The sequence below is a fragment of the Akebia trifoliata genome, chromosome 12 (genome assembly GCF_017979445.1).
Source record: "Akebia trifoliata isolate Shusen 1 chromosome 12, ASM1797944v1, whole genome shotgun sequence".
In the NCBI taxonomy this organism is placed as follows: domain Eukaryota; kingdom Viridiplantae; phylum Streptophyta; class Magnoliopsida; order Ranunculales; family Lardizabalaceae; genus Akebia; species Akebia trifoliata.
This window is the reverse complement of record NC_141386.1, coordinates 18,714,724-18,729,050: the sequence shown is the minus strand read 5'-3', so window position 1 is coordinate 18,729,050 and position 14,327 is coordinate 18,714,724. Positions and strand designations below refer to the sequence as shown.

The following is a 14,327-nucleotide window of genomic DNA, read 5'->3' as shown; positions in this document are numbered from 1 at the left end:
CGAAAGAATTCTTTTATTTGCAGTTGCGGGCATTGTGAGGATCTTAAAGAAGATAGGGAGAGATGGGAGTGATGGCATTACTTCCTTGTAGGCACTTGTGTTTGTGTAACGATTGTGAAGGGTTTATCGATGTATTGTAATTTTGAATTTGTAAATTATGACTCATTGTAACTCTGTGTGTATAAATTAATGTGATAGAGAACTTTGATGTTCTCTATTTGGGTCTATTTTGACCATGGGTAATAAGTGCGTAAGAAAAAAATTAAAAATTCACTACAAAAATGATAGGCATTTAAGGCGTTTTTATTCGGCGATTTTGTGAAGTGCCAGCAATAAAACAATGTTAGGGGCGTTTTTAAAGAAAGGGCCACCACAGAGTTGCAACAACGTCGTTTTTTAAACACGGAGAACGAGAGGCGGATTATTCACGGCGGTTTCACGAAACAGCCCCAAAATACAGATCCATTGGAGGCGATGTTGCGAAAACCACCTGGGAAGAACGACGATTAGGGGCAATTTCGTTGGAAATGCCTGTGAAGAACGATGAGCATCTGATGAATGGGAGGCATTTCCGTTGGAAACGCCTTTGAAGAAAGAATAAACGAAACCCTAAATCGATTGATCTGATTTTAATGGCAAAAATCGATGGCGAGTTTGTGAATCGACCTAACAAACCCTAAATCGAGGCTCCTTCTTCCAAAATGCAGTGAAGAATCGAGGCATTTTCAATTTGGCGCCTTCATGGTCTCCATTTTGGCGGTAAGTTCTTCGTTTCCTCTTCTCCTCTCTCCCTCTCTCCCACTTCCACTATATATCTCCGTCCCATTAGAGAATGATCCCGTTCTCACGATTTGTCAAGGTTGAAGAAGAAGAAGAAGAAGAAGAAAGGAGGGTTTTTGTTCAAAACCCAAATCTATCAAGAGTTAGAACAGGTAAGTATTTTTTTTTCCTTGCAATACAATTGATTTTGAATGATATTTTATTTTTATATTTTATCATTAGGGTCCAATGCTGATTCGAATTAAATTTTTTTTTTTTTCAGAATATCTGATTTACAGTATTTGATGGATCCTAGAGAACCAAATCTCTAAACTTTTGTTCTACTCCTTTCTCTACATATATCATGTAAGTATTTGCCCCTCTTCTCAAACCCTTTCTTGTTTTTTTTTTTTTTTTATTTATTTAAATTTTTTTATATAATTCTTTTTATTTGTTTATGTTTAATCATCTACTGTGAAAATGTACGAAGTTTTGAGTTCTAGTTTTCCCTATTTGTGTTGTTTTATGAAGAAAAAGTAGAGGTGTATCCTTACATTAACATTTTTCATTTTAAGATGAGTATATTTCTTTATTGGAACATTTGTTCTTATAAGTAGGCTGTTCTGTATACTATTTTTCCATAGATATTGTTCTTGCTTTCCATGCTGAAGCTGGTGTTACATTTCCCTTTCTTCCTTCCCCAATTTTTGAACTTTGTTATTTTCTTTCCATTTTCTCCTGTTTATATAGACCATGAGTTTTCCTCTACAAATATGTCGAGTACTATTTTATTTTGGAGGTATGGTGACATGTGGATTAATCTTTGTAATGTTTGAAGAATGTGTTTTAATCGTTAATTGTGGTGTGATAAATAATTTAGGAAATTGGAGTGTAATAATTTAAAGTTGGGTGCCAATAGTAGCTCTCTAAAAGTATGAGTCCAACTAGCCTTACTAAGTTAGTAAGGATTTCACCCTTACTAAGGGTCCTTGGGCTCAAATATCGCCTCAAATGTTTTTGTTTTTAGACAAAAACAAAAGAAAAAAACACAAGCAGCACAAGCGAATCCAAGAGTTACACAAACCTTCCCATCTAAACACAAAACCTTCAAAGAAAACCCTAGAAAACTCCTTGTTTAGCTTAGCCATAAAAAACATCGATCCAAGAATCTCCATGAACACCAAGTGCGCGTTGTTCTTCTTGCCTTTGAACACCCTATTATTTCTCTCCTTCCATAGATCCCACACTATGGCCAAAGGAAGAATGGACCACTAGTGCCTCTTTTTGTGAGAGAAGATATTATAGTCCCAACCCTCTAACAAAGAGCGAAAGTTGTTAGGAAAAACCCAACTCATATGAAACAAAGACAAAAATGTACTTTTGTCCATTGTCTGTTCAACACCTGATAATAATTGTATTTTGTAATCAAATTATATGCAACAATAGATTCCCCTTCTATATGGATAATGCCCATTGTAGGTGCTAAATTGCACTTAATCTAGGTTATTTGTAATCTTGAGATATATGAGTCTAGCACTCAAGAATCTAGGAAAGACCTAAGAAGTCAGGATATCGTGTTTCTTTTTGCTATAATTTTGAAGTGATTCGAGTGGATGAAAAACTCATCAATTTCAGAAAAGTATCAGACAGGGACCTGGTACAGGGAACCTGACCAGTCCACGTCAACTTCACTGAGTTCTGAGGGATTATAATGAGCTTCTGAAATTAGCTGGAGGGCCGTCGTAATTTTAACCCTTCACTGTTTTGATCTTATGACTAATGCAGCCATTTGGAGTTTTTATATGTTCTTTCCTACCTGCGTTTGTATTTAACCTTTTGATGACAGGATTCATAACTCAAGGATTTTCTATGACTTTAGGTTGCGAGGATCCTTCTGTTTATCTTCTTTTTTGCCCACCTGTACCACCATTTTGATCAGGTAAGTTTCTGCTGGGTTGGTCCATATTTTAAGAGAGTGCTATTACGAACCCATTGATTCATCTTCTTTTTCGCCCACCTGTACCTCCATTTTGATTAGGTAAGTTTCTGTTGGGTTGGTCCATATTTTAAGAGAATGCTAAACCACGAAAATGGATCAACTATCCTTATGTGCACGCATGCGAGCATGTTCATAACCTGAATTCAGAGCCCAGAGAAAACCCAAAATTCCCTGGTATTCCAATAGCAACCCAACTGTTTTATGACTACTGAACTTTGTATATCTTTTTCCTTGATGGATAATCTGGACTTGAACCCATGACCTCAAAGTTGCTTTGCAATGTGTGAAACCAACTGAACTATGGGTCTAAGCCCAACTTCGTATATCTTATTTGTCATTTATATGTGCAAAACACATGTACAGGGTGATGTAGTAACCAAGGAAACCTGATTTACCGATGCATCCAACAAGACATTATTCAAAATTAAAACCTCAATCTCCATGATAGAATCAATTAACTTTCATTAAAAATTCTTCTTTTAGGCTGTTAGGATTGGCAAGTTGTACATATTTGTCCAAGAGGTGGTCCATTGGTTGGGCTTGTGAGTGGTCCAAACCATGGTTTGAAGTTTTGTACTGTCTCAGAATGTTTTGGTCAAGACCGGAATGAAACATTGACCTCAAAATATGAAACAATTAGTATTTTTTTCCAAATGTCTCGATTGAGACAGCTTTGGTTTTTCTGCTTTTTTGTGTAGATTACTTCTATAATTTAGGGTGGGTCTCTCTCTCTCTCTCTCTCTCTCTCTCATAAAGATTGGTAATCCCATCTTGTTCTTCTATTTTGATTTTCAGGTCAAACAAATTTTTCCTATAGGTTTCTACAGCTTGCTAGTGATAGCTCCCACATTGACAGTGATGAATGTGTTTTGGTTTTGGAAAATCGTCAAGGGCTTGCTAAAGACTCTGTCGAAAGCTAGACACAGTTTCTAACCCGGCCCTTGCAGGGGCCTTGTCTGTGTTGTACACTTCAGGCTGAAGTGGATGGGTGTATATCTATATGACCTTCACTTGTAAATCTTTGTAATTTTCTCTCCATTGTGTCTTGATTGAAACATATCTTTGGCAATCAGTTGGTTATCTTTTTGCAATTTTGGTTCTCATTGTAGAAATGATGAGGATGTGTCCCTATATTGGAAATGATTTTGGCAAGGATGCACGCGATCTTCTCATTGAGAGAGAGGGAGAGAGAGAGAGAGAGATCCCTTATCATGTTCTATTTTTGATATTGGTGAGTTCCCTACTTTATGCTTACATGCAATTTTTTAATTAGTTTAGATTGCACTAAGTATGAATGTCATTTACTTTTCTTATTGTAGTTAATTGATCAGGTGCACTTTGCAAATAGCATGACTGAACATGATTTGTTCATAATATTTATCTAATTAATTAACTAGTTTGTGGATGGACTACAAGAAATGGTGTGTTACTTGAGTCAAATTGTGGGCACTCTTTCTGTTTTTTTTTTTTTTTTTAATATTAAATGGAAGGCACACAATATACCAGGAACTTTTTATTCTTAATACTCATCTTGAAGAAAGACTAACGACTGACGACGAGTACACCTAGTATGGGAAATTGGGGAGTTTGTGTGTGCATGTTCTTTCATGTCAATTCTGACCTTTTGCTTCAAGTTTGTTTTTCTTCTGTTGTTTTATTTCTATTTATAATCGTATAATTCATGCTGCTTGTTCTAAAGAAAGCATCATGTTTGCAGGAAACATTGAGTTGCTTAGATATTTACTTTCCAAAGGGGTTGATGTGGAATCGCAAAGTGATGTGGGTACACCGCTGATTTGGGTTGGTGGCCGTGGACAACAGGATGTTGTGAAAGTTTTGTTAGAATACCACGCTGATGTAAGCTACCCATCTCTGCTTAAATGCTTGAATAGTTCTTAATTTCTCATATTGTTGTCCCCTTGTTCAAATTTTTAGCTATTGCTTTCTTCATACTATCATATCTTTACTCAGTTGTAGTTATACTTTTTCCCCTACTTTTTATTTCAAGACTTTGATATCTGGGAGCCAACTATTTTGACTATTAAGAGGGAAGGTTATAGTATCAAGTGTATTGGACCTCGTGGTGGTGTTATCACAGAAAAGTTTCTGCCAAGCATAACTGTATGGTTTCTTATTCTTAATTTTTTCTCTCCAATTCCATTCATATGGAATTGAAAGAGATACCTATGAAATTTGCTGCCACAATAATGAATCTAAGTACATAGCATCTTAATGAGAAAGCTTGGATTTGAGAATGATGTCGTCATAAAGGTATATGGTGTCATTATTGGAAATTCCAAGGGCAGACACAACACTGAGATTAGATATTAGTGCCTTACTTTGTCCCCTTGATTTTAGAAAAAATAAAGTATATATGTGATGAATCCTGCTCCATTATAAGGCATCAATTCAAACCTGGTTGAGAATAAGCTACTCTATATATCTTGAGTTCCTAACAGATCATTCTAATACATTACAAACACATGTAGTGCATATGATACTTAAGTATAGCATAAAAAAGAATTACCAAGAAAAACAATTACATAAGGGCCTGTTTATATGTTTGCAAAACACTTTTTTCGCTGTTTGGTATATAACCCATTTTTAGGAATTGAAAATCCACTTACATAAGATTCTTGATTCTCATAGTGTAAATTTGTTTCTTCTATGACTGTAGTTCAAGTTTGTTGCCAATGTACCTCTGTTAATTTGCTATATTTTTTAAACTTGTTGGAGGTTATGGTGACATGTATTTGTGTTCGATACTGGCGTGTGTTTTATATGTATTCTTCCCTTGGTTTCATATTTTCATTATAAATGATTGTTTTTCTCATGATCTACTTTATGGTTGCTGGAACTTCTGATAATAGCTGGAAACTTGACATAACCGTAACCACTATCTTAAATTTTCAACTGCCTTTCCTATTTTTGCCTAATATTTGTTATATTTTTCATCATTTATTTAACTATGCATGTACACAATTTTATGACCTACACTACAATCTAGAAACTCGAGTATGTTCACAATGTTGTTTGATCTCCAGAGGCTCTTTGTTTCCTCGAATCCCAGATATTATTGGTATCAGCCTTAACCTCAAGTTGCCTTGTAGCTTTCTTAAGTATAGGGGCAGTGTCTCTTCAATGGAATTCATAGCTATGATAGGACCTTGAACTTTAAAATTTCTGAGGACAACTTTAACTCGGATCAGACTGGGATTATGAGTCCTGAATCCATCAATTCAGTTCCTTTTCTTCTTCTATTTTTAACACTTGATTAGAGTTCCTCATCCCCCTTCAGGGTTCCACACTTTCATTAGTAATTTTCTATAAATTGTCCCAAGCACAAGTTTGTTTTCTGGTGGTAGATGACCACACTTGCTTTTCTAACATCTTCCAAACTATGCCCTCTTATAGTGTGCATCAGCCCAATAGATATCAATGCGAAGGAAACTCTCAACACTCTCAAATATGCCAATCCTGCTGTAATATTCAGAATAAGCCCATTGTAAGTTTTTTCAGTTTACTATTTCTGTTTTTCCCAATATACTTTATACTAGGGAGGTTATCTAGTTTTAATTCTCATATACGCTGGCCGCATATGGGGATTCTTGTTTTGTTCTATAGGTCAACAGAGATCCAATATCCAATGAGATGCAAAGAATGCATCATCAACTAGAGTACTTACAGGCATAACTACTTTGTGCTCGTGGAGGAAGAGCTTTGTCTGATGAAGTGCAGGTATCATACAGTGAAAAGAGAGTTACCAATACTAGCTTTTGTGATTTTGAACTGTCATTTACTTAATTTTCTCATAAAACCTAAAACTTAGAACAGATGTTATAAGTTGAACAGTCATGAAGCATATACCTCACTTTACATATGTAGGGAAAGATAGAAAAGAATAGATCACGTGGGTGTCAAAGTCTACTTCTGAAAATGTGTAGTGAAGTGGTGATGGGAGAAACATATTATTCATATGTGGTTTCCTGAAGAACATACACATGTGGGATCACCTGGTGTTGCTTCTACCTTAACTACTCGTTACCAAAAAGTTGTGGAGCACTCACATCATAGATTTAGATTTCAAGCACAGCATGCCCTCCCAAATGCTACTATATAAAGTATTGGGGGCCAAACTGATATATATTCCACAGACGTGATGGCTTAATCTGGTGACCAAAAAATAAATTAGAATTGGATGAAGATCTATGTGAGAGTTGGCCCCAAAAGTATGTTTCAATTGGTTGATTTTTTATAATGCAACTTAATTAGAGGTCGTGGCTTTGAGTCTAGCCTACCCACCAAAAATAGTTGGTCTCAAATAGTCTGACCCCATGGAAAGAAAGTCCCAGGGGCAAGAAAATAATTTCTGTGACACAAAAATAATAATTTCTCGATAAATGGTGAAACAAAAATGGGCAAATCAAGTTTTGTACCATCTTAGAATATTTGATTTTGGTCGAGACTATAATGTTTCGGCTTGCTTTAGAATTTTAAATTGTCTTCAAATGTTTTGGTCTAGATTTGTTGAAACATTGTCTTGAGACAAGATTATAAACCTTGATTTCCACAACATATATAACGAAAACATTTGAATTTGGTGTTAAGCAGTTGATCAATTATGGAGTCCCGGAGGAAATAATTGAGAAGATGAAGGCTGACACAGAAGACTTCTTTAGGCTGCCATTAGAGGAGAAGAAAGCAAACTCACAGCTACCCAACAACATTGAAGGCTATGGACAAGCCTTTGTTGTGTCTAAAGAGCAGAAGCTGGACTGGGGTGACATGCTTTTCCTTCTTTCCCTTCCTACCCCTCAAAGAAACATGACATTCTGGCCTAACTACCCCTCTTCTTTCAAGTATTTAAGTCATTGTACACACATAATTATGGGAATCCAAAATTCTATAATTATTTATAAATAAACATATTTTGGAGTCATCATTGTAAGTATATATTTATTATTTATATTAGTAGATGGATTATTAGTAGATGCTCAATTACAAAATCTTATTTTCATAAATTCTCAATTGAATTTATGAAAACTAAGCTTGATGGCTTACTTCAGCTGATGATTTAAAAGCCAACAGGTTGAGACAGGCTTACTTCAAAGTTATTAATCTCTTATCATCCAATGAACTCCTTGCAACTAAAGAGCTCAATTAAATCTATATTGAAGGTTTTCTGAATTGGAAGACAAGATGAAAATATGTGCAAGGAGCCACACATATTAGAAATTTTGGAGACATCATTGCTTGGTCCCCTCATATGAATTCACATTGCCATCTTCTTCTTATATCAGCAATACAGGTAAGGAGATAAAGACAATATCAAGAAAGTTCTCTCTACAAGTAGCATCAATGATAAGAGCAAAGCCAAATCAAGAATTCTCCTAGGATCTTACCAGGCAAGAACCTAAATGGTGGAAAAAGACTGCTTTAACATGAACTGGGCCTCTTGAAAGGGGCCATGAAGTAGGGAGAACATATATTGTAGTTGAAACTAAAGATATAAGCGACTCCGTAAGTATTTCTTCCACTCACACCCTATTAGAGAAGATGTTGAGATGAATGACTTAAAGGATGATGAAAGATCAAAATAGGAACTGAACACAACTGCGAAGATTTTGTAGCAGTCCCAAATCCCAATATGTGATAAATTGGAGGAAAAACAATTAACCCTACTTCATTTGCTACCATCAACCCTGTACCCATCCAGAAAACAATGAAGGAATTCACATTGCCATCTGCTTCTTAATCACCCATGTTTTTTATTGGTTTGAGGTAAGTCACTTCGTTTCTTTTTGTTGTTGTTTGGTTTTACTTGGAATTTGGCAATCCTTGAAATGTAATGGTTAATTATAATGAATAAACTTGGATTTGGATGCATTGAATATTTCATTAGAAAATCACCTGCATCTAAAACCAAGAACTTTTGTTTGTGTTTACAGGATCAATCAAAACAAAGGAAATGCGACTTACAGGATCAATCAAAACAAAGGAAATGTGACATTTTCTTGACTGAAATTATACTTGCACTGAAGGAGGTATTCTATATTAGCTTTGAAACAAAATAGAAAGTCATAATTATCTTTTTTATAATTCTGTTATGTTTCATGCTTGCCAAGTATAGGGAAGTTGTTCCTATGGATATCAAATCTGCAAATTAGCTATGACATTTTAGTGAGTAGGATGCATAGATACACATGCATACAACGAAGAAGATGAAACATGGCTGATGTTTGAGCTTATAATTCTCTGGTTATGTGGTCCACTTGGCTCCTAGCAAGCTTTATTCAGGGCCCATTAGGATGGAACATGAAACATGGCTGATGTTATTTTTTAATGAGCGCCAATTGTGATTTGGAATCATTTGTTTGGAATATACCCATTTTCTCTCTGAAATTCATACTCACCCCATGGAGGTCTTAAAGTACAGTTTGCACTGTTATAGGGGAAAGGTGCTTTCTCTCTATAAATGTTAACTCCAATGTCATTTGCACTATGGAGTCTAGTTTTTGTTCAAATGTGGCTTAGTGTCATAGGTGCGTTTTGAATAAAAGATTTGAGGCATCGTATAAAACTGTCCCTTCTACTCTTTCTTTTAGGTAGGTAGGACTTGAACCTATGACCAAAGGTTTCATTGAATATATCAATCAGCCAACTGTCCCTGCACTATGAAGTCTAGTTTTCACAAGTGAGCTGGTACTCCATTAACTACTAAACAGGTGCACTGTGTACTGGTAGACATAGTTTCTGCTGCTGCAAATTCGACACCTGGTTTTCCTCTTTATGTTGCTGCTACAAGAGGTAATCATGGAGCTGTGGAGATTCTTCTCCCAGTGACATCTCCTGTTCTCTGAGAAATCTTTGGCACATTGATCTCTATTTTGAATTATGGACTTGTTTTTGTACCATATAGTGCATTGAAGTTGTCCCATGTAATTTCAGGTCATTCATGACTTTTGTCCGATATGTTTGTAGGCAACATTAAGGTTCTCGTTTGGTTATCGTTCGGGATAGATGGACCCAAGCAGGTAGCAATGAAGCTACCTATTTGATCTGAGGATCAAGTTGTCAGTGACACCATCCATGAGATCATGGCAAACGGCAAATTCTAAGGTATGTTTTGGTTGCACATGATTTATGGTTTTACCATTTTATTTTGCTAGAGTGAGCATGGAGATGGGGTGGAGTATGAGAGATGATTGGCTTCAAGTGCACACTAAATCCAAGGAACATATCATATTTGTTTATAATTCATAGAGTTGTCTCTTTTTTATAGTGAAAATGTTCATGATTGTGTAATTTGTTTTTGGATTTCGTAGATGCATATTTGGTAGATTGTAGTTTATGTTTGGTAAAATATTCATTTACAGGTTGTGGTATCTTTTTATAAATAAATGATAAGTGAAATTTGTAGTGCCAATAGCAGCTCTTTTTCTTTATATAATTGTAAGTTTTATTTTGGAGTAAATATTTTGTTAATTTTTTTTTACAACATTAGAGGCGGTTTTGAACTGCCTCTAATGTTATTTTTTTTAACACTAATTTGTTGTTAGGGGCGGTTTTCAAATTGCCTCTAAAATATAAAAACCGCCCTTAAATAACAATATTTAGAGGCGGTTTTAAAATTGCCCTTAAATTATTAGTATTAAAGGCGGTTTTCAAATAGCCTCTAAAATATAAGAACCGCCCTTAAATCATATTCTTTAGAGGCGGTTTTTATATCGCCATTAAATTATTATTATTAGAGGCGGTTTTAAAACAGCCTCTAAAAATATAAAAAACGCCCTTAAATCATTATTTAGAGGCGGTTTTAAAACCACCCTTAGTCGGCCACTAAAAGGAATCAGCGACGCTACTATAGTGGGCGGTTTGACTAAACCGCCCTTAAATATATTGGAGGCGGTTTAGTCGAAATTGGAGGCAATTTAAAATCGCCTCTAAATACCTCATATTTTGTAGTGTCCAAGCTCAATTGGGGCGAGCCTAGGCAAAGTTATGTAAAACATGGGTTGAGCCTTGGTTAAAATAACTATGACTGACCTTAATTTTGGTTCAGCTCGACTTAAGGGTTTGGATAACCTAATTCAACCCAGTCTCGAGGCTTTATAGAAATACATAGATATTATTATTTATTTAAATATATTTCAACTATTTCTTATTTAAAATATAAAAATTTTTTGTCAATAAAAAAAAATTAACTACTAGAAAAAAAGACTTTAGACATCACTTTTTAAATGGTGTTTATAAGAAAATGTGATGTCCATTATTCGGATGAAAAAGTGCGTGAAAATGAGGTTTTTAGACATTGATATTTAAAAATCAAACATAAACCAATGTCTAAAGTCTCACACCTTTTTGTGTGATCCCTCTGTCTATGACAAATGCACTTTAGATTTTAAAAATAGTGTTTTTTTAAAACAAAGTGATGTATGAAGTTCTTTTTTGTAGTAGTCCAACCCGTCCAAAACTATATAAATTGGGCTAACCTGAGCTCAATGCAAGTTTAGAAGCTCAAGTTCGGGTTGAGGTTTGATTAATGAGCTCATGCTCAATGCTCAAGTTGAGGTTCTGTTACTAGAGTTATGCCTAGGTCCGCCTAGGGATGCATATTACACTCGTAATCCAAAAAGTGGATTGAAATATTGGATCGAACCTGTTTGGGTTGAGATGACCCTAACCCAAAAACAATTTGGTTTGAGTCTGGGTTTAGCCCTTCTACATCGGACCAAATTGGGACTGTTACCCTAGATCGAATAACCCGAAATTTTGAAAAAAAAAATTGAATATTTTTAATTTTCCCCCTTTCAACGGCTAACTCAGAACCCATTTTTTTGAAAGAAAAAAAAAACGGTAAATTTTTTTTTGAAATTTTCAAAATCCCCCCCCTCCCAATGTATTTATGACCGTTTTAAATCCGTATGGTAGGGGTAAGGGGAAAATTCAATTTTTTATTTATAAAAACCCCATACCATTCTGCATAATTTGCGACTCCAAATTCTCTCAGTCTCTGTAATTTATTTCATAATTTTGTAGTAATTCTTGAAGATCTCTATTAAACTGAGATTTGCTATCTATAATGGCACGTGATCTACTAAAGATTCATGTGTTTATTGTGACTTCAGAATCAGCATGTAGTACGGGTGAAAGAATTTTATCTCAATATAGAAGTTATTTTGTTTTAGATACGCTAAAAGCTTTAATTTATTTGAAGGATTGGTGGTTAGGTAAAAGAAGAGAAGATAACAAGAAGAAATACGATTAGAACAATCAATAGAAAAATCATTATAAGGATTATAAATTTTATTTTATTATTTATTATTTATTTGGGTTGAGTTCTGCATATGATAGATAGAATGAGTTGGTGCCAACCTAGTTGGGATCTATTCAAACTACTGTGATGCTATGACTCCCCGTTTTTGTAATTGTAAGTAGTTTAATTTTAAAATTTACTTTTATACTCAATGCCTCAATGTAATTTTACAATTTTATCAATAAAAAGAGTTATGGTTCATTTTTAAGTTATTTATTTTGTGATATATGTATAAGTGTAAGTTTTATCCTAGGCTAAGCATATTATTTATGTGCCCAAACAAGTGTTGAACTTTCCTTGGACAATGCGTTCAATACTACATCGATGTGGCAGTATGCATACAATCATAGATTTCTATCTTATATCTCGAGGAAAGAAATCTATGGTTCTCTGTGCTTCGCCACGGCAATGAAGTATTGAATGTAATGTCCAACGAAATAGGTATAGAATGACTCCCCTACCAACCATATTTAGTTTGGTTTATGCCACAAGGCCCTTACTCGAAATAATTGGTCCAATAGTTTTCTCCTGAGTTGTTCTAAACCAACTTTATATAACACCGTTCAACACTACACTGATGTGGCAATGTGTACAAGACCATATATCTTTTCACTCATATCTATGGTTTTATACATAGTAACACTTCAGCTCAGTATTGTACGAAGTCAATGTAGCATTTATCTTTGCTTCTCCATGCGTATCTTTCCAAATTTGCTATACAAAAATGTTGTTACTACAATATCCCGACTGAAGGATGAATATTGAAATGCATCCTATATTTAGTACTATTAACGGTCAAATAGCCCCTTGTGATATTATATTATGCACCTTATGCTCATAGTTTTTGATGGATTCTAAAATATGAACCATTGAGTCATTCTTAAAGAAGAGCATGTATCTAATTGAGGAATCTGGATTTATCTAATCAAGTAGTACTGGAATAGTTAGTGTAGAGGCCGATTTTGTGATAAATTGACCTCGATCATGATTCTATTATTAAAATAACAAAATAACTGAAAAATATGTAGAAAAAAAAGAACATAAGAGTTTTTTACGTGATTCGAAAAACGTGTTAATAACCATGGGCTTAAGGATCCATTTCACTATAAATCTCATGGTTACATGACCTTCTCTCCTTGGTCTACCCCATTCATCCTCTTCCCCCTTTTTACAATGGCCTTTAGCTCTTTAAATAGAAAAACCAAAGAAAGAAATCAATCCTAGTTAAGTTACAATTGATTATTTTACCCCTTATCCAAATTAATAATTATCTAAAAGGGGAAGAATCCTCTTAAATTGAGATTCTGCCCTAATAAGTAAAAATCATCTTCAAATGATGTCATGTGTCTATCTCGAGATGTGTGTTGATGGTGTAAATGAGTAAAAGCGCCCTTGATTTGTGAGTGCGAATCCACTTGTATTTTTTTAGGAGCCGCCACCTAGTTTTATGGTCTTGAAACTAAAACATAACTCTAAAAGAATAAGGAAAATCAAAATGCGAAACGATTGTGGGTACAGGGATCAAGTAACGGGACTAGAAGGTTTTAGGCACCAATCCAACTTGACGAACGCTGGTCTTTACCTTTCTTAAAAATTTGTATTGCAAAATAGCCTAGATTTGTAATAAATGAAATATTACCCTTATTTTTTTACTTAATTGATTGTGACAGTCAATTCTCTTAGAATCTAGCAGAAAATATTCTTCACATAAATCTTCTCACTTTATCTCTGTTGTTGTTAGATCTATTTTCGACCTTCGAGATGGGACTTTCTTCCTTTAGATCTAGATGTTTTACTGACTTTTCAAGGTCTTTAAGAGTTTCTAGATGTTTTTAGATTGAAAACTAAGGCTTAAGGGTTAAGTGTGGACTTGAGGCTTCAGATTTAGAATTTTGAGGAGTATTGAGAGAGTTTTTAACCTCTATTTTCTATGATTTTTCTTGACCTCTGAAATTAGGTGGTCTCCTTTTTAAAGGGTTTTGTGATAAGATTAGAGTTTGAATTAGGTATCTTAGAGATAAGGTCTATCTCTAACTAATCTATTAAGTTGTTTTAATTAGGATAATATTTTAGATAAGTTTTATTTGAATTTTGAATTTTTTGACTTACGTAAAATAAGATTTTTTAATTTTTGGAGAGCCCCCCCTAATAGAGGGTTCTTTATTAAATATCATGTGAACCCCACTTAAGTACATGGGCCACCATTTAAAATTTAGCCCGTGGACTTAATTGATTAATTTTATTTTTTCAAGA

The 14,327-nt window shown here is 34.6% G+C and overlaps 1 long non-coding RNA gene across 2 annotated transcripts; it reads left to right on the top strand.

Moving 5' to 3' along the window:
* The first annotated feature begins 277 nt into the window (after positions 1-277).
* On the top strand, positions 278-7,976 carry LOC147388997 (uncharacterized). 2 transcript variants are annotated; one of them, XR_015171016.1, is made up of 7 exons: positions 278-759; positions 860-932; positions 1,043-1,125; positions 2,639-2,698; positions 4,476-6,263; positions 6,383-6,496; positions 7,370-7,976. It is a non-coding gene; the product is annotated as an uncharacterized LOC147388997 (long non-coding RNA). The 2 variants fall into 2 exon arrangements; XR_015171017.1 differs by lacking the exons at positions 4,476-6,263; positions 6,383-6,496; positions 7,370-7,976 and adding an exon at positions 3,554-3,691.
* The last annotated feature ends 6,351 nt before the right edge of the window (positions 7,977-14,327 follow it).